The sequence below is a fragment of the Petaurus breviceps genome, unplaced genomic scaffold (genome assembly GCF_028583685.1).
Source record: "Petaurus breviceps papuanus isolate PSGF00001 unplaced genomic scaffold, PetGlider_PUasm1.0 174, whole genome shotgun sequence".
NCBI lineage: Eukaryota > Metazoa > Chordata > Mammalia > Diprotodontia > Petauridae > Petaurus > Petaurus breviceps.
In genome coordinates this window covers 44,305,456-44,326,489 of record NW_027185761.1, presented here as the reverse complement: position 1 = coordinate 44,326,489, position 21,034 = coordinate 44,305,456, and the positions used below count along the sequence as shown (strand labels likewise).

The 21,034-nt window shown below is 40.4% G+C and overlaps 1 protein-coding gene across 7 annotated transcripts in view; it reads right to left on the bottom strand.

Annotated features, from left to right (window-relative positions):
- Window positions 1-21,034, bottom strand: part of FRMD4B (FERM domain containing 4B) — a 353,851-nt gene that overhangs the window by 184,217 nt on the left and 148,600 nt on the right. The gene's annotated exons all lie outside the window — the stretch shown is intronic.

Below are 21,034 nucleotides of genomic sequence, written 5' to 3'. Positions count from 1 at the left end.
GCTTTGAGAACCACAGTTCTATACATTTCTCTTTGACTATAAATTGCAGAAAAGGTGCTGACCTGCATTAGTAGAGGGAGTTTCCTCACCTGGGAGTCCCCTATATCAATGATATCATAGGTCCAGTTTCTAATCCTATCTTCCCTGAAAATCTTAAAGGTCTATTTAAAGGTGAGCTATGTACAGTGCCTGGCAACTAGTAAGGGCTTAAGAAATGCTTAATGACATTCTGATTCTGCCAGTCATGGAAAGTGATTATTTGGTTTATTGATGACCCAGAGCATCCCAGGATTTCAGAGTTAGAAGTTCAGTGACCTTCTAGTACAACCAAACTAAGTCTAAGTAATTCCAAGTTCCAATTGTAACTTGATCAAGAGTGGTCTCTTCAAGGGAGGTGGGAAATTGGGAAAGAATCTTTACAACCTATGTCTCTGACAAAGGACTCATTTCTAAAATATACAGAGAATTGAGTCAAATTTATAAGAATACAAGTCATTCCCCAATTGATAAATGGTCAAAGGATATGAACAGGCAGTTTTCAAAGAAAGAAATTAAAGATATCTATAAGCACATGAAGAAATTCTCTAATTCACTATTGATTAGAGAAATGCAAATCAAAACAACTCTGAGGTACCACATCTCACCAGTCAGATTGGCTAAGATGACAAAACAGGAAAATGACAAATAGAGGATGTGGGCAAATTGGAACACTAATGCATTGCTGGTGGAGTTGTGAACTGATCCAGCCTTTCTGGAGAGCAATCTAGAATTATGCCCAAAGGGCTATAAATACTTTCATACCCTTTGATCCAGAAATACCATTCCTAGGGTTATATCCCAAAGAGATCATAGAAATGGGAGAAAGACCCATATGTACAAAAATGTTTATAGCAGCTCTTTTTGTGGTAGCAAAGAATTGGAAATTAAGGGGGTGCCCATCAATTGGGGAATGGCTGAACAAGTTGTGGTATATGCATGTTATGGAATACTATTGTGCTATAAGAAACGAGGAGCAGATGGACTTCATATTTACCTGGAGAGGCTTATACAAACTGAGTGAGAAGAGTAGAACCAGGAGAAATTTGTACAAAATTACAGACACAATGTATATGTGATGACCAACTTTGATAGACTGGACTCTTCTCAGCAATGCAGTGATATAAGTCAATCCCAAAAGATTCATGATGGAGAGAAATATGTGCATCCAGAGAAAGAACTAAGTTTATATCCAGGTGGAAGCAAAATACCTGATCTTTTTCCTTCTCTTATTTGGTATTATGTCCTCTTTACCATTTTTCATTCCAGCTGGTACAATCCATCCTTATAACTTGACTAACGTATAATGTGAAAGTATTTACAGATCCTATACTTGACTATATGCCGTGATGGGAGGGAGGGAGGGAGGAGATCAGAATGTGAAACTCAAGGAATTGTGGAATTGAATCCTGTAAACTAAAAGGAAACAAATTAATTTTTAAAAATAAATAAATAAAATAAAAATTTTAAAAAAGAGTGGCCTCTTCAGCCTACCCAATATACTGGGCCTTGGCATGAAGACCTCCAACCCAGAGGAACCTCTTGAGGGCAGCACCATTACACGCCTTTTATCTTTAAGTACCAAAAGATTATATATAATCACCCAAAGTTGTGAACCAAATATAATCACATATATAATCTATAGTCAATTAGACACTAGGACTTCAAGGGTGAATGGAAAGAAGTATTTGGAGTCGTTAGAAGACTCTTTTGAAGTCACATGTTCCTTCCGAAGGGGGACTCTATGTTCAGGAAAAATAACAAGATGGAAAGTACCGTACTCATTTCCCCCTTGAGTCCTCTAAAGGGGAAGTTTCCCATGCTGGGTCAATTCCCTTGTTTCTCACCCATGGATACCAAAACAGTGGTAAATAGGGAATGAGAAAGGGTAATGTCATCTATAAAATTTTCCTTTTCTTGTGCTCCGAATAGGATGCACTGCCAGCAATCTTAACCTGCTGGACCATAAAGTATGTGTACCTTTTTCAGATAGTATGAAACATGACCTGAAATACAATCCTATCACTGGTTAGGAAAAATGAATGGAAGTACTTCCTCCAAATTGGAAGGCTGGAAAGAGACAGAAGGAACCTGTGAGATTTAATAGAATCTTATAGGTATTAATATTTGTATCAGTGTCATTTGATCCATTTTGTTGGGGTCCCTTCATCAAGAATTTACTCTTTTTAACTCTTTTTCTCCTTTCAAGGCTATGGTGAGTATATTCATATTAATAACATGATGATATTAATAGTAATAATAAAATAACTGACAGCCACATATAGGGGTGTGCTGATAAGTGTTTAACAACTAGCTCTACAAAAAGAAAATATATCCACCAGTCTAGACAATCAACAAAACAATAAATCAAACTGATTTGTAGCATGTGCCTATTTCTAAGGTATAAATGCTCACACCAAAAATTTAACAATTAGTTCTCAGGAGCCAGTTGAAACTGGCTCTAGTAATCCTAGGTTACACAACACTTTAAGGCTTGCAAAACATTTTCCATCTGTCATCTCATTTGAGTCTCACAATACCAGGTTAGCTAAGTGCTACAGGAATGATTAGTCCCATTTTATAGATGAGGAAACTGAGATTAGGTGACCAAAGTTAGAATTCAAACCCAGGTTTTCCTGACTCCAGCTCCTTCCCCAACATCTTACTGCATGTCCTTCTAGCCAAAGCCCAGCTCTCCCGAGTGCCTGCTATCTTAGCCAGTCCTCAGGTACATATTCCATCAGCACAGGACCTTCTTTCTTCCTCTTTCTCTACCAAGTTTTGATTTTGGTCTCCTTTCCCTTTTCTTGGGTTCTCTTCTACCACTTCAAAAATTAGAACTAGAAAGACCCTCAGAGGCCAGAGGGAGTCAATCAACCCTCTCATTTTATACAGGTGAGGAAACTGAGATCTTTGGAGATTAGGTGACTTGTCCATATGGCATGACATTTAAGTAGCCCTTTGAAGGTTAAAGAGTCCTTCGCTTTTACCTATCTGTATAATGAGGAGCCTGGAAGGGAAGAGCTCTAAGGGTCCCAGCTCTGACATCTCATGATGCTGAGGCCTCTCTGGTTCTCATGAAGACAGTTTCCCTCATGTTGGCTCATGGGGCTGAGCTGCTGCTAAAAGCAAATCAGGGGAGGCTCAGCTTCCTGTCAGCTGAGAGAAACATCTGGATGAGGGTGAACAAATTACCCCAATTACTACAAATGATTATAGATCAAAATCTTATTTTTGCCTCCATAAATGGGTAACTGAGGGCTCACTCCTCACCCCCAGCATTTTCCTTGTTGGATATGTTCTAGTGGGGGATTTCTTTCATGAATGGGTTGGACTAGGAGACCACTAAAGGCCCTTCTAGCTTTCAAATTCTGTGATTCTATCATAGATGAGAACAAGACATGAAGAAGTAATTATGGAAGGACTGAAATGTTTTATTCATCATAGCTTTTGGAGACTGCAGAGATAAGTATAACATCTTTTGGTCAGGAGTCAGGCAGGCTAGTGGTTTGGATGGGGCAAAACTGAAGCAGAGGGAAATCTCTTAGGTGATTTCCTATTTTATCTTTCTTTTCCTATCTGTTTTCTAGGTATTCAATGTTCCCTCTGGGTTTTTAGAGCCCCCTCTGCTTTGTTGTTCCAATTTAAGTCTTTACCTTCTCTGCTTCTAAGTGAATTAAAAAAAAAATAGATTTAGAGGCCCAAATAGGTTACAAGGCCTTAAGCAACTAAGGCAAATAACAAAAGAAATGCTCTCCACCATGTGGGATCACACATACACAAACACACACACACACACACTCCTGCCATGACCTAGTATTTGTCTAAATAAACACAAAAGCTCATGGAGAAGAGAGAGACTTTCCATTCTAAAACTAGTTTCTAAGAGTGGAGGGAACCTACTCAAAAGACTCACACTGTAAAGAAATAATTATTCTTAGATGCCCTAGGACCCTGAGATCTTGAAATCAGAGATATTATTAACTTAACCCCCCTGGAAATTTACACATCTCCTGTGCTAATGCATCATCTTCCCTGTTATCTTTGCAGAAGTGAGGGATGACGGGTGTGGAATAATGCATATACGGTGGCACTTGGCTGATATGTTGGTTAGTTTTGCTAAATTGCTTTTTTCCCCTCTTTTTTTTCCTCTATTATAAAAAAATGGCTCTCAGGGTGGGAGAGGAGGGACAAATGAGAAAATGAAGGTGATTTTAAAACAAAAGGCATCCTTTTAAAAAAATGGAGAAACTTCACACTTTATATGCTTGGGTTTTACCAGAGACATCCCATAGCACCAAAGTATTTTGAGCTATAAAAGGGATTTCCAAGTCACTCTAGAAAGCCAAATATTTTTCTAAGAAACTAAAGCCTGCCCTGTAGTCTGGCTAATGAGCAATATGTAAGCAGAAAACTGGAGGAAGATTTGGAGATTGCTAAATGGGAGTTTCATAGGCAGTGCTTCAGAGAATCAAGAGTTGGGAGATCTGGATTTGAATCCTGTCTCAAACATGGGTTAGCTGTGAAACCTTAGAGTCAATCAACTCCATGTGTCGGAGGGGAATGCAGATTAAACAGAATGGGATTTTAAATTGGCTGCCTGGCTGCTTTACAGATATTGTCCTTCAGTATATTCCTAAGGAGTTGATGCCTATTAACATTCTTACTGGGCAGCTTGTGGCACAGTATATAAAGTACCAGGCCTGGAGTCAGAAAGATTCATCTTTCTGAGTTTAAATCTGGCCTCAGACACTTACTAGCTGTGTGACCCTGGGCAAGTCACGTCACTCTGTTTGCCTCAGTTTCCTCATCTGTGAAAATGAGGGCAATGAGGCAACTTTGGGAAGGATCTATGATTTCTGCATGACAGTACACTCCCAGTGAGGGAAGTCCTGCACTGATGCAAATGGCAGCCTGTTCATGCCTTAGATAAGTCCTAGGCATTTGCTTGTTTAGGATGATTTGTTGTTGTTTAATCTTTTTTGTTCTGTCCTACTCTCTGTGACTCTATGAACCATACTTTTCTTGGCAAAGACAATAGAGTGGTTTGGCGTTTCCTTCTGGGGTGGATTAAGGCAAACAGAAGTTAAGTGACTTACCCAGGGTCACCCAGCTAGTAAAGTATCTGAGACTGGGTTTGAATTCAGATCTCCCTGACTCCAGTCCCAGTGTGCTCTCTATTGAGCCATCTAGCTGCCTCCTAGGATGATTCACTTCATTGCTCTTGTGATATCTGAAGCCTGATCTTTAAGATGTAAAAGCAGCAGGGGCAGGCCACTGTGAAGTTTGTGCCTCAGGGCATCTTTATAAACCAATCAATCAATAAACATTTATGAAGGGCCTACTATGTGCCATGAACTAGGAATTCATTAAACAGTCCCTGCCCTCAAGGAGTTTACGGTTTAATGGGGGATGACAACATACAACAGGAAGTCACTGCCAGACAGATATTTATTTATTTTTACAATAGACCCATTTAGGACTGAGAAACAGCAACTAAATTATCTTTGGAGAAAAGAGAAAAATGTCTGAAAAGAAAAGAAAATAATACAGTTATGAACTGATTAAAAGCACCCAGGAAGCATGGATATGCTCCATTTTTAGCCCTATTTGTCATTAAATAGAGCGTGTAAGATTAAAAAAAAAAAAACAAACACCCTCCCCCCACCCCCACTCCATGGTGCTGGTTGGTGAATGGAAAGCAGTGTTTTGAACTTGGCATGGAGACACCTCAAAAGAAATGGACTTGAAGTTCACTGTCTGGTTATGAAGTTCATAAAAGGAAAAAATCCAGGCCAAAAAACTTGTTTCATTTCAACAAACTCAAAGGCAGGAAAAAAAACCCCAACCAACTGTTTTCTGAGCTCAATTGGAAATAGAGCTGGCAGAGACGTATGGAAAGTTTAATGTATAAAAATCCTAAGGATAGAAACAGCCCCTAAATTTAATTCTGGGACCTCAATAGGATTTATTTGTAAGCTGAATAAACATTTTCAATCTCTTAGCATAAAAGTTTTCCACATCTGTTTTTAAGGGTTCATTAAAAACAATTACATCTTCTTCTTCTTCAAAAAAAAAAGCAAACTTTCTTTAGAAAATATCCACTAATATTAATCCCTGACATTTATATGGCAACTTAAGGTTTGCAAAATGCTTTAGACACATCTCACATGAACCTCAGTATGCTGAAAAAATACTAATAGTAATAGCTAGCATTTACATGGCACTTTCCATGGCATCTCCTTGAATCCTCATCAATTTGTGTGGTGGGCGCCGTGTTCTTTCCCACAAAATACTAAATTTCCATTGAGGTGGGGATAACTTATTTATGTCCGAGGGGCTTTCCTTAAGAGCACATCTGACCTGGCACTCTATTACTTCTAAAATGGAATATGAATTCTTTTTGTTGAGTTTTTAAGGCTCTTCAGAAGATGGCCCCAACCATCTTTCCAGGCTCAATGGATATTACTTTTCTGTACTCTGTGATCCAGACAAACTGACCCACTCTCTGTTCCTTACCTATGACTCTCCATCTCCTATCTCTGTGCCAAGGCTGTTCCGCATGCCTGGAATGCACTTCCTCCTTACTTCTGATCCAAAGAATCCTCTCTTCTTTCAAGGACCACTGACTACTCAAAACCTTTCCTGATGCCCTCAACAGCAATTGCCTTCCCTCTAAAACTATCTTGAGTTTACTTTGTATTGATGTCTATATTTATTCTCTTCACATTAATTGTAAGTATTTCTTTTTCATAGTTAGAATATAACCTCTTTCTGAGTGTGGATTGTTTCATTCTTTACATTTTTTACCCCCAGCACCTTGATCAATGCCCAGCATACAGTAGGCACTTGATAAATGCCTGGGAGATGGGTGCTATCATCATTCTGATTTCACATGTGAGAAGGCTGAGGTTAAGTGACTTTCCCAGGTTCACATAGCTAGTCCATTCCTGAGTCCAGAACTGAGCTCAGGTTTTCTTGACTCCAGGACCACTGCTAGGTACCACCTAACTGTCCTATTTTTGTAATTCTATTTACAATTATAGAGTTTCCTGAGGGTAAGAGGTTAAGTGACTTACCCTGGGTGACACAGCCTGCATGTGTCACAGATCTTCTTAAAGGCTGGCCCTTTATTCACCATACTACACTCCTCTAAGATTATAACATTGTAGAACATTTGCCAAGCAGGTGTCTCATTTAGTAACAACAACAATGACAATGATGATGACAAAAACATTTATAAGATGCTTTAAGGTTTGCAAAGCTCTCTCCATATGTAAACTCATTTGATTCCCTATACCAATGACATGATAGGTCTCAATCAAAATCAAAGTAAGCAGAGAAATCAAGTGCGGTAGGCACTGTAACACAGTGGATGGAGAGCTGGCCTTGGGGCCAGGAGTTTAAATTCTGCCACTGCCACTCATTGGCTTTGTGACCCTGGAAAAGTCACTTATCATCTGTGCTCCAGATGACTCTCAGACAGCAGGTTCCAGAGAAAGTGCAGATCTGCCTTGGCAGAAGGAGTATTCTCTCTGCCTATGAAATCACAGGTCCTCTCCATATAATTATATATTAAATACAAACCCCCAACAGAAAGGATTCACATGGGTTCAAATGTAACAGAGTGAAGCATATAGTTGAATAAGGGAGACCATTAAGACATTCTTGCAGAGGTTCGAAGTTGTTGGCAACAAGGACGGGAAGAGGGCAGAATAAATGGTCTGAGTGTTCTTCCAAAGAGGAACGTTTATTAGCTTATTGATGGCTGGTGGTAGAGGACAGTCAGGACCAGCATGGAGAACAAGGAGTACATCAACCAAGGAACCAACCAGTTTACCTCTTGCCCTTGTGGGTAAGAGGGATTGGGAGAAGGAATGGCCTTGAGGGGAGAGTGTGACCACCAGTGTGATTTCCAGAGGAGAACTGGCAGGTTTCTGCAGAATCAAGGGGGTGGGAAGAACGCTGGTTGAAAAGATCAAGGATGCAGAAGGACTTGTGAGTTGAGAAAAGACCAGGGGTCTCCACGCACCTGTCTTCTGAATTCTTACCCAGTCTTTAAAAACAAAGCTCAGCTCAGGTGCCACCTCCCACAAAATTTCTGAATCTCAGTAGCTATGCTGGCCGAGTACTCTTCTGACTCCATATTTATTTGGACTTATCTGTGTAAATATTGGCTCCCCGCAGCAGAATGTAAGATCTTTGAGGGGACTGGCTCATTTTTTACTTTACATTCTTAGGACCTAGCACATGAGAGCCTTTAAAAGGGTTTAAAAAGCCCTTTAAAGGGCTTGATGAATTGAATGGAAAACTTAACTGCAATGCCCTGGAACCCTCAGTTGACCAATGACACTTCCTTGTTCTACACTCAATACATTGAACATGTATTATTTTGAATTCTAGTGACCTCAGATTGTGTCTCCTCCCTAGTAGGCTGTAACCTCCATAAGACAAAGGGGGTATTGTCAAAAGGGCCACAGATCTGGAGTGGGAGATGGAATAGGGTTTTGAATCACAGTTCTGTTAGCTGACTGCCTTTAACATGTTATTTTACCTTGAAGGGCCTCAGTTTCCCTTTGTAAAATTAGGGAGTTAGATCACAAGATCTCAAAGGCCAGGCCTTCTCTAATTCTATATCCTTTGATCTCCTAATGGCAGAGACTGTGTCTTATCTAAAGTCTATATTCCTCCCCTACCCCACATCTAACATAGTACTCCCCACACAGTAAGCATATTAAGAATGTAATGAACAATAAACAGGTGTAGAACCTTTTGGGGGGTCCCTCCAACTTTAATTCCATGATCTTATGAAGATCCCAAAAGATTAGGTGACTTGCTTAAAGCCACATAAGAAGTTAGTGGCAAATATAGGTCCTATAAACTTAGATCTAGAGCTTGAAGGGACCTCAGACAGCCCCTCATTTTACAGATCAGGAAACTGAGGCACAGAGAAATTATGACGTACAAGATCACATAAGAAATTAGTGGCAAAGCTAGCTCGCCAGACTTCTCATTTACTGTCATTTCCACCACAGTGAACTACTTAAACTTGCGTCATAAATAATGGCATTAGGAATCAGCAGAGAGGAAGATAAGCATGGCACTGAATCATGCTAGAGCCCCACTGGGAACAAAATAAAGATGGCACGACAGGGAAAAGCAGACACGTACGCCCTCAGAAGGATGGACGCTTTACTTTGTGTTTCTCATGACAACAGAAGTATCCATGTTCCTGGGCCCCTGCCTGCCGCAGGCAGCTGGTTAACCAGATAATTCAGGAAGGGGGCAGGGTCTGAGGGACCTGAGAGCTCATTAAGTAAGATAACTGAGCATCTTGCTTATATACCTGAATGCTTGCCATTGGCTGCAGTGAAAGTTTCTAAGAAAATATCCATATCAGGGGCGGCTAGGTGGTGCAGTGAGTAAAGCGCTGGCCCTGGAGTCGGGAGGACCCGAGTTCGGTTCCAGCCTGAGACACTTAACACACACACAAAAATACTAGCCGTGTAACCTTGGGCAAGTTACTTAACCCCAAGTTGCCCTCCAAAAGGCAAAAAAAAAAAAAGAAAATATTCATATCATTTCCAACTCTATGGTCAGTAGTTTCCCTACTTCCTAATCAAGTGATGTCTTGGTTGGATTTGGAGACTCACAGAGGCCACAAATGTGGGCCCCATGAGTACAATATTGGCTCAGATCTTCACTGGCAGCTTCCTTCAAAGGCTGATATTCAGACAGCGTGGTCCAGGCCCCATCATGGCTAGCCTGGCCCCTTTGGAAGACACCCCTCTGGCCTTCCTTTTCCCAGTGTCTCTCCACTCCACTCATCCTCCACACAGCTACCAGTGATTTCCTAAAATGCTACCCCCTCCTTGATTAACTCCAGTAGCCCTTATTTCCTCCAGGATCAAATATAAACTGCTCCATTTGAGATTTAAAGCTCTTCACAAACTAGCCCCAACCTAACTTTCTGGCTTATTATATTTTCCTTCCCTTCATGTATTCCATAGTCCAGTCAAACCAGCCTTCTTCCTCAACCTCACACATGGCGCTCCATCTGCCTGCGATGCTCTCCCTCCTTAACTCAGCCTCTCAGCCTCCTTGGCTTCCTTCATGTTTCCAATCAAGACCCTCCTTCTCCAGGAGGCCTTTCTTGGTACTCCCAGATGCTAGAGCATATTCCTCTGATATTACCTCAGATCAGCTATACAACTAGTTATTTAGATTCAAGACTGAATTATCAGTCCATCATCTTCAAGTATCAAGGTCATGCCTTTGGAAGGGGGACTTTTCTGAAACCTTGTTTGCTAGTACCTAGCATTCCCTACAAAGATCATCTTAATACTTATTGGATTATTATATATTACAATATGATAATAATAATAATGATAACTAACATTTAGATAGTGCTTTAAGGTTTGCAAAGTGTTTTGCATATCACAGTTGATCCTCATAACAATCCTGTGCATCAGTGCCCATTTTACAGATTAGAAACCTGAAGTTGACGGGTTCAACAAGCATTTGCTAAAGGTCAAAGGCTCAGTTAGTAAGTATCTGAGGTAAGATTTGAAGTCAGGTCTTCCTAACTCCAAATCTAGGACTCTAACTACTACACCCCATGCAGGAATGTAATGGAAACACATTTATTAAACACTAATTACCATGCTAAGTGATGGGAGGTAAGTTAGAAGGGGCTTTAGAGATCATCCAAACTAATCCCTTCATTTTATTTTTTTTTTAAGCAATCGGGGTTAAGTAACTTGCTCAAGGTTACACGGCCAGTTATTTCTGGGTGTGGTGCTGAGTATCTGAGCCCAGATTTGATCCAGTCATCCCGACACTAGAGCCGGTGCTCTTACTCGCTGAGCCACCGAGCCACCTGGCTGCCCCTAAGCAATTGGGGTTAAGTAACTTGTTCAAGGTTACACGGCCAGGTGTTTCTGGGTGGGTGCTAAGTGTCTGAGCCCGGGGTTCGATCTCCAGGTCTTCTCAACACTGGAGCTGGTGCTCTTACTCGCTGTGCTACCTGGCCGCCCCCATTTTATTTTTTTAAAATAATATATTTTATGTCCCCCAATTACATGTTAAAAGAATTTTTTTTTAACTTTTGAGTTCCAAATTCTCTCTCCCTCCACTCTCCCCTCCCTAAGATAGTACGTGACCTGAGATATGTTATACATGTGCAATCATGTAAAACAAGTTATTTTGTGCAAAAAGACTTAGACAACAAGAAAGAAAGAAAAAGGACAAAAGAAAGAAAAAGAGAAAGGAATACAGAGAAAAGGAAAGAATAAAAGAAAAAAGAAAAGAAGGAAAAAAGGAAGAAAAGAAAGGAAGAAAGAAAGAAAAGAAGGAAGGAAAGAAGAAAGAAAAGAAAGAAAGAAAAAAGAAAGAAAAAGAAAGAAAGGAAAAAGAAAGGGAAAATTGTATATTTCAGTCTGCATTCAGACAATATCAGTTCTTTCTCTGGAGGTGGAGAGCATGGTTCATCATGAATCCTTTGTAATACCTTCATTTTAAAGATGAGAAAACAGAGAGATTAAGGTGCTCACCTAAAGTCACCCAGTTAGTCAATGTTTTGATCAATGATTTGATCCCAGCTCCCGCAGCTGCAAAGCCAACCTTCTTCCCATCATACCAGGATGCTAATTTGTCAAGCTATTCAGGATGGCAGAATGTTTTGGTTGCTCACTAATATACAGACAGTAGAGAAGGGAGGGCCAGGGAAATAGAGGGAAATTTAAGCCATGTAAAAACAAAAGATACCAATCAAAATTATTTTAAAACATTTAAAAGTGTGTAATTACATTAAACTGGTATTTCCCCTTGCACGTAGCCCTTTGGAGGGATACAAAGCTTGCTTCGATCTAGTCCAGGCTCTGTGTGGCAGCTCCCCAGGGCTAGATATATGAACGTGGCAAGAATGGCAGAAAGTCAATCGCAGATGATTTCTTTATGTCCCTCCTGGCTCTATTTCCATGTGATTCTGTGATTTATTCTGTAAGCCTCGATCCCCCTAAGCTCTTCACATAATATATGGCTTGTTCTGGTCATCCAGCAAATACAGTACAGAAGTGTTCTATACATGGTGATGTGTGTGTGTGCCTAATTTGGTGGGGGCAGGTGGCACATAGCAGTTAAATGTTAATTGTTTGTAGAAATGCACAAAGTCGTGCTCAGCGAGGCTGAGTTATAAAAGCCTTTTACAAGCACTTTGAAAAGAAGAGAAAGTCTGGGACTAATGTTGCCTTGGATCTCTATGCTAAGGGCACATTACACTCTGAAATCTCCCATTCTGACCACAATTTCTTGGCCTTCCACCTCTACAACTTGCTTATTCTTATTGAACCTCTTTTTTTTTTTCCCATTCTCACTGTGATCTATTGTCTCTTCTGATCTTCCCTATTAAATCCTAGAATCCCAGAGTTGGAAGTGACTCAGACTCATGGATACTCTGCCCAATCCAAACCCCAAACAGAGTTTTCACTCCCTAGTGAGGGAGCACCATGAGTTTTTGAGGCAGTCCACTCTACTTTGAGCATAACCCTCATTATTGAAAAGCTTTTTCTGACACCAAGCTCACATTTGCCTCTTTGTAAAATCTCTCAAATCATCACCATTATTCTGATTTCACTTGCCACTGTCTTCAACCTGCTGGACATTTCAAAGATCAATCAATCAATCAATCAACAAGCATTTATAAAATGCCTACTATGCATAAGGTACAATGCTAGGGTTGCAAAGACAAATGTAGGACAGTACTTAACCTCAAGGAGTTTACATTCTGTTGGGGGAGAACAACACATGAAAACATAAGTAAATTCCAGGTAGTTTTTGGAGGGTGGGGCTCTGGATGCTGAGGGGAATCAGGAAAGGCTGCACGTAGGAAGTGGCTTGTGCTGAGCTTTGAGAAAGCTGTTGGAAGGGAAGAGGGGGTGTATTCTAGACATTTGGAACAATCTTTGCAAGGGCAGTGTTCATCACATCTCATCCTTTCTGTCTTTAACCAATCTTGCCAGGATGATCCATTGAACTGTGGGTTACCACCACTCAGAGCCAAGATGGGATGGGCAAAGGGGGCAGCTCCCTGGAGGGAAGTGATGGCGAAAGTTTTCACAACTGGCTTGTAGGGTGGGGGAGGGGAAGTAGGCATGAAACACTTTTCAGTTTAATCTGTATTATTAATATTTTCTCCATCACTTTTTTTTTAAGCAGTCGGGGTTAAGTAACTTGCTCAAGGTTACACAGCCAGTTATTTTATGTGGGTGTTAAGTATCTGAGCCCGGAACTGATCCCAGGTCCCCTGACTCTGGGGCCGGTGCTCTTACTCACTACACCACCTGGCCGCCCCTCTCCATCACTTTCTTAAGTCTAGATAATGAATAAAATAATAAATCAAGCCCTGGTTTGTAGTGTTTTCTGATTTCCCAGGCACATGATGAACATTTAACAATTGGCTCTTGCTGTCTGATTAGAGCTGGCTATGATATACTGTTGCCGATATACGATATGCAAGGCTATGTGCCACTAAAAACACTTTATTAATGTAACTGCACGTGTTTGGGGGTTTTTAAACTTTGTTTTTGGAGGGGGAAGGTAGGGTAATTGGGGGTTAAGTGACTTGCCCAAGGTCACATGGCTAGTAAGTGTTAAGTGTCTGAGGTCACATTTGAACTCGGGTCCTCCTGACTCCAGGGTCAGTGCTCTATTCACTACACCACCTTGCCACCCTGTGCACATGTATTTAATGTCTGATAAATTAGATCTCCACAGTAAATAGAAGTCAAGTTACACCAGCTGTAGGCAGAGAGAAGCATGGACCTAGAATCAGAAACACCTGAGCTCAAATCCAGCCTCAGACATTTATTAGCTGTATGTAACTTCCCACATCACTGCTCACCTGGGCTTCACCATTGTCTCCAGATACTGATCTTCCTGTAAGATCAAATCAACTCTGAAACTCCTACCTTCTCAGTGCTTTCTGCTTCTTGGGCCCCTCCCTCCCTCTAACTGAAGAGGAAAGGAGGGCAGGCATCTAAGAAGTCCTCCAGATCCTCTATGTAAGGGCAGACACTTCATCATTTCCCACTTGGATCCAGAACTTCATTATGTGCCCTCACCAAGTATCCCCCACCCCCTTTTAATTTCTTTTTGTGGGGCAGCTAGGTGGCCCAGTGAATAGAGCACTGGCCCTGGAGTCAGGAGGACCTGAGTTCAAATCCAGCCTCAGACACTTAACACAAAACTTGGGCAAGTCACTTAACCCCAATTGTCCTGCCTCCCCCCCCAAAAAAAAAGTAATTTCTTTTTGTGTATTTTCCCTGTGAGATTATGAGGGTCAAACATGGCTATCTTTTGCTTTTCTCCATATTCCTAGCACTTGTCACAGTGCCTGGCACATAGCAAATGCTTAATAAATGTTTATTGATTGACTGACTATTGGAAACTGACTTAATGCAGTTTTACCTCAGTGTCCTCACCTGTAGAATGGGAAGGACAATAGCACTGGCTTCCCAGGATTTTGAGGACAAAATGACTTTATATTCATAAAGTGCTTTTTTAAACCTTAAAGAGCTCACTCTCATGTGCCAGCTAGTGCCAGCAAAGGCTGGATCTAAGTGTCAGGTGGGCAGTAACATGCAAGTGGCACATTTTTTCAAAATCGAACTCCAGGCTATGGATGCCTCATTCTGGCACTGTGCACACTATCCACCTTCTCTGTTCCCATACTAATGAGAATTGCTAGGGAAAAGCCATAAAAATCATTCTACTCTTGAGTACTTTAAAGTCCCTCTCTCTCTCTCTTTTTTCTTTTTGCCTTTTGGAGGGCAGTTGGGGTTAAGTAACTTGCCCAAAGTTACACAGCTAGTTTTTTGTGTGGGTGTTAAGTGTCTGAGGCAGGAACTGAACTCAGGTCCTCCTGACTCCAGGGCCAGCACTTTTACTCACTGCGCCACCTAGCTTCCCTAAAGTCCCTCTCTTTACCTGCTGATTTTGAAGCTTTCCATTCATCTCTAATTGACTTTTTTATTGGCATGTCAATTGCAACTGCTCTAAACCTTTTCACTATCTAAAAGTCCCAGCTCATCCCCTCTAATAAATGATCATAGTTAGAGCTGGCATCTAGATACCATTTTACATGCAGTCTTTTAGTTGACTTTAGCAATAACCTTGTAAGAGAGTGGAAATTCTCTTTTTACAGAAGAAGGCACTAAGACTGAGAGAATTTGAATGGTTTGCCTGTAACAGGTAACAGTTAGCTGAGAGGCAGAACTTGAACTCAGATTCCCCCGACTTCAGGTCCCATGCTTGATTCACCACATCTTGTTTTTCTTCAAATTATTCCATGTCTTGTTAATGGAGAATATTGAGGTTATCGGTTTTAAACTGGCTCATCTTTCCCTCATCTCCACCTGGACATTTCTCTGCATCTGCCCCTTCCATAGTGGATACAGGGTGGAGACATGGAGTCAGGAAGACTTCACTAAACTCTAGGTAAAACCACCCAGACCCACCAGTTCTGTAATCATTTGGAAAAGCTCGATAAGGGTAGCCTAGACTGCCGCCACTGCCTTTTCCAGATGTTCACTACTTAATAATATGTTCTTACTAAAGCACAGCTCTGAATGTGTCACATCCCTCCTCCCCAAAAGCACCAGCAGCACCTAATGCCTAAGGAATCATGCCCACATTCCTCAGCATGGTATTTATGTGATCGTGAGTAATATTTCAAGCTGTTTCTTCCGTTAATGATATTATTTGTACTCTGGCCTCTAGTCATTCAGATGACAAACTATTCTCTAACCATCATCCATGTTTTACTACCTCCATACTTTTATTCTTGCTGTTACTTCCCCAGGAATGCCCTCACTCTGTGTCATGTACATAGACAGACTACCCATACATATTTCAAGATTTAGTTGAGCTGTTACTTTCTCGAGGTAACCTCCTCAGATTTTTAAAATTAACATTCTTGTTTCCTTGGCTAAACCCCCACAGTACTTCATATATCTCATATAGTATTTGTCATTTCTTCTACTGGACTATAAGCTACTTGAGGGTAGGGACTTTAAAAGATAGTGGATAGTGGAAAAAAATAACGCAAGTACTGGAGACCAGCAAATCTAGTACCAGTCTTCCAAAAAAGAGAAAAATGTAGATTCTTCCCTTTCTAGGTCAGTGAATATGGTTTTAATTCTTGGCAAAATTCTAGAACAGTTTATCAGAGGAGTGATTTGTGAGTGTTTCCAAAGGGAAGTCAAGTGGCATTCTAAGTTTAATTCATTGGGTCATGTAGGGGTCACCTTGACTCACCAACCTGGTACAAACCCCTTGTGGTCTGACTCATCCACAGAGATCACTTTCACTCACTACCCAAATCCAGTCAGATGTCAAACCTTGTCATTTCTGCATCCACAAAGTCTCTCATATATGTATCTCCTTTCTCCACTCATCCAGATACCACTTTGGTGCAGGCTCTGATTTCCTCTCACCTGGATGACCTTGATAGACTTCTAGTCAAAATCTCCTTGCCTTGAGCCTCTCCTCACTCCGATCTTTCCTCCACTCAGCTGCCAAAGTGATTTTCTTAAAGCATTGGTCTGTCACCTTCTCAACAAACCACAGTGGTTCTTTGTTACCTCTAGGATCAAATATAAACTCCTCTGCGATTTTCCTTCCCTACCTTTTCACTCTTCCTTCCATATACTGTGCAATCCAGCTACTCACTGTTCCTTGAATATGGTGCTCAATTTCCCATCTCTGAGCTTTTGCACTGGCAGTCTCCACTCCCTACTTACCTCTGCCTCCTAGTCCTCTTGGCTTTCTTCAAGAGTCAGCTCAAGTCCGACTTTCTACAGGAGACCTTTCCTGGTCCTACCACTTATTGGTGCCTTCCCCTTTGAGATTACTTTCCGTCTGCTCTGCATGTATCTTGAATATGCCTAGCTATTTATATGTTGTGTTTCACCATCGAAATGCCAATCAATAAGCATTTATTGAGTCCCTACTATGTGCCTGGCACTGTGCTAAGTGCTGGGAATACAAAGAAAGGCAAAAAATAATGCCTTTGAGGTGGCACGGTGAACAGAGCACTGGCCCTGGAGTCGGGAGGACCTGAGTTCAAATCAGGTCTCAGACACTTGATACACTTACTAGCTGTGTGACCCTGGACAAGTCACTTAACCCCAATTGCCCTGCCTTCTCCCCTCCAAAAAAAAAAAGCAAAAAAAAATAATGCTTTCCCTCAAGGAGCTTACATTCGAATGGAGGAGGCAATGTGCACAAAAGTTGTACATTAATGAGATCTATATAATAAAAAGAGAAGGTAACCTCAGAGGGAAGGCGTTAGCAGGTAGGGGAGCTCAGGTGTGAAATATAAGCTTCTCAAGAACAGGGTCTATTTTTGCTTTTATTTGTATCTCCAGGGCTTAGCACAGTGCCTGGCACACAGTAGGTGCTTAATAAATACTTGCTGACTTGACTACTCATCTACAAGCATTGTGTGCCCTATTATGGGGATTTTGAACCTTTTATTGTGTCCTAGAGTCCTTTGACAGATATGGTGGACCATTCTCAGAGTAATACTTTAAAAAGAATAAAATAAAATATATAGAACTATAAAGGAAACCAAATGTATGGAAATACAGTAATCAAAATATTCAAGACAAACAGACAAGTTCACAGCAGTCAGGTTAGTATCCCTAGCATTAGACTGGGAGTTCTTTGAGGACAGGGCCTTTCTTGCTTTTCTATTTCTAATCCGACCATAGTACTTGGCTAGTAAATGCTTAATAAACAGCCATTCCTTCCTTTCTTCCTCCATGCTTTTATTCAGGGGGTCAAGAGGTAGCCATGAGCTCTTAGGCATGTCATCTGAGTCTGAATCTCCTGAGGTCTGTCTCTGGCACAAATGTGCTGCTTGACCTATATTGGGTCTAATAATCTCTTTCCTTCAGTTTCCCAGATGCCCAGGTGGCAATATCCTGCCTCCTAAGGTGTGTCATCTTTTGGTTATTGGACTTGGCGATAGCTATCTCCTCTCCGAGGCGCTAATGAAGTCTATAATAACAATGCTAAGAATGGTGATCATAATCACTGACATTCCTATAACTCTGCAGGTCAAGAAGCCCTCTACACATATTAACTCATTTTGATCCACACATCAACCTGGGGATGGGGGATGGGGTGTGTGTGTCCAGGTTTTAACTGATTTATTCCAGGTTTAAACTCTGCACAACTTATCACATTAGATTGTGCTTCCATCTTCCTATCTCAGTCAAATACAGATCGTTTGAGGGAAGGGACTATTTCTTTCCACTTTTAAAATCTGTAGTAGGTTGAACCTAAGTAAGGGGACTCCCTTTAACAAAGCAGATACTCAATTTATAGCCTAGAATGATAATAACTGTAAGAACAGCCATCATTTATGTAGTATGTACCAAGCACTGTGCTAAGCACTTTTATAAATTTCACCTCATTTGATCTTTACAATAACCCTGGGAGGTAGATGCTGCTATTACCCCCATTACAAGTTGAGGAAACTGAGGCAGACAGAGGTTAAGTGACTTGCCCTCTGACTTGTAAGTCAGAGGCTAGATTTGAACTCAAGTCTTTTTCACTTCAGGCCCAGTGCTCTATCCACCATTCCACCTCCCAGAGCCAGATTCCCAGTGCTTTTTGTTCTTCAAGTCCCTTTCAGCAACAACAATAACAATGTATTATATCAGGGTAATTTAATATACTATTCACAGTGTTCTTTACTATTGTTACTGTTTAAGGCACCATTGAAGTCTTTTTAGTTCGAATGCCTTAGATATCATTTTGAACCGCCAAGGGACTAATGAATGGGAGCCATTGGTCTAGAGACACGGTTAGTCTCTGTCACAAGTGGGGCATGAACCCAGATCTTCTGGAATCCAACACTGGCACTTTGGCCATCATGCCCTGATGTCTCTCAACTTAGCTCATAGTAGATGGTGAATAAATAGTTGTTGATTTGAATTACTGAGTTTCCTCAAATAGAGTCAGTGGCATCTCCTGACTTCCAGGTTCCCTGGAATTGTAAAAAAATGCGACCTTTATTACAAATCCAAGAGAAAATTCACTTATGTTATCCAACATTTTGCTCAACACAGTATTTTCATACTTCAACAAGCCTTCTCCAGACCATCTTTCTCTAGCAATGCTTGTTATCTTTAAGAATGGCTTTAATCCTATAGGAGTAATTAGGATGATCTGTCCTTCTCAGGCACAGTATAATTAGAACAGATCTATGGATGATGAATCAGGCTTTTACAAATTTACTAGTTTAATTATAGCTGCCCTTGAAGGTAAACATACTAGGTTTGCCCTTAGACTCAACCAAGAGTAAGCCTTTACTGATAGTCCTAATATTTTATTTCTAGTTAAACGGTAGCAGTTTACAACTGATTTTTTTCCCTCTACCCATGTTTATTCTAGAAATAAATAGCTGCCTGACTAGTGTCCCTAAATTGTTCCCAGCTGTTGGTGAGCTAAGTAAGCCATTTGTACCTAATGTGCATCAAAGTATGGGAAATGTTCAATACTATAGAACACCATTTCTTTTGCCGTTTTTCCCCCACCGAGAAATCATTGCTGGCAAAGGATACTATGTGAATAGTCAATCTTGTTTCATAAAAAAGAGCATGAATGAATAAACAGTATACTCCAAAGGCTTCCAGTTACTGCCATGTAATGGATATCCCCCTGCCTATTTTCCCCCTGAAGCAATTGAGTTTTAGATTCCCTTACAAGCAAAGCTTATTCTGACTGCAGGCCTGACAAGCTACTCCTTTTTATCATTGGGATGACTAACAATTAAGTCCCATCTAATATGTAATAATATGTAATCTAATATATGTGCCATCATGAATCCATGAAGAATTTAGCATTCTCTCCCTTTTTACGATGTAGAAATTACAATTTTAGTAGAACCATCATTGTATACTATACTACTTTATTTGGTAGAATTAATTAATGAAATGGAAGTTGAATAAGTACAGGTTTAATAGAAAGAAAGGACACATCAAAATAAAGTATTAGATGCTCCTTTTCATATCTTGCTCCTTTGCCTGTGTCCCTATCTTGAAAAGTACTGCACTCTCATTCTTTAGAAATAAGTATTGGATATTTTATGCATGGCTAACATAAGAATTTTTTTTGGTACTAATTCAAGGGTTTTCTTTCTTTTTTTTTTCCAGTAGGAAAGGTCTAGGAGGTAGAAAAGAAAATCAAATCAATGATTTAAAAAGTGTTGGAAATTAGCAAAACAGACAAAATATAGGAACTGCCAATGTGGGGTGGATTGTGGGAAGACAGGTACACTAACACATTAGTGGAACTAAGTTTTGGCCAAACAATTCTGGAAATCAAATTGATGTGTATACTCTTTGATCCAGAAATCCCACTGTTAGGCATCTCTTTCAGAAAAAAAAAAGATGACAGAAAGAAAGGCTATAGATATCTTCCTATCTATCAATCTATTTATCTATACACATACATGCATATGTGTATACAAACACATATCTTTATCTATCTATCTATCTATCTATCTATCTATCTATCTATCTATCTATCATCTATCTATAGCAGCACTTTTTGTAGTAACAAATAATTGGAAAATAAGTAAGAAGCCCACCAATTGGGAAGTGGCTAAACAAGTTGTGGTACAGGATTGGAATGGAATCTTACTTTATTGTTAGAAATGATGAATAAAGAGAAGCATGGGAAGACTTAAAGGAACTGACACAAAGTGAAATTAAGTAAGACCAAGAAAGTCTCATGCAGAGTAATTGATTACAACTGTAAATGGAAACAGTAAATGGGAAGAACAAAGCAACACAATCAAAACTGAATGCTGTGAAATTATAATGACCAAGCTTACCTCTCTCCCCTTCACCAAAAAAAAAAAGAAAGAGAAAGAGGGAAAGAAGAAAGAAAGAAAGAAAGAAAGAAAGAAAGAAAGAAAGAAAGAAAG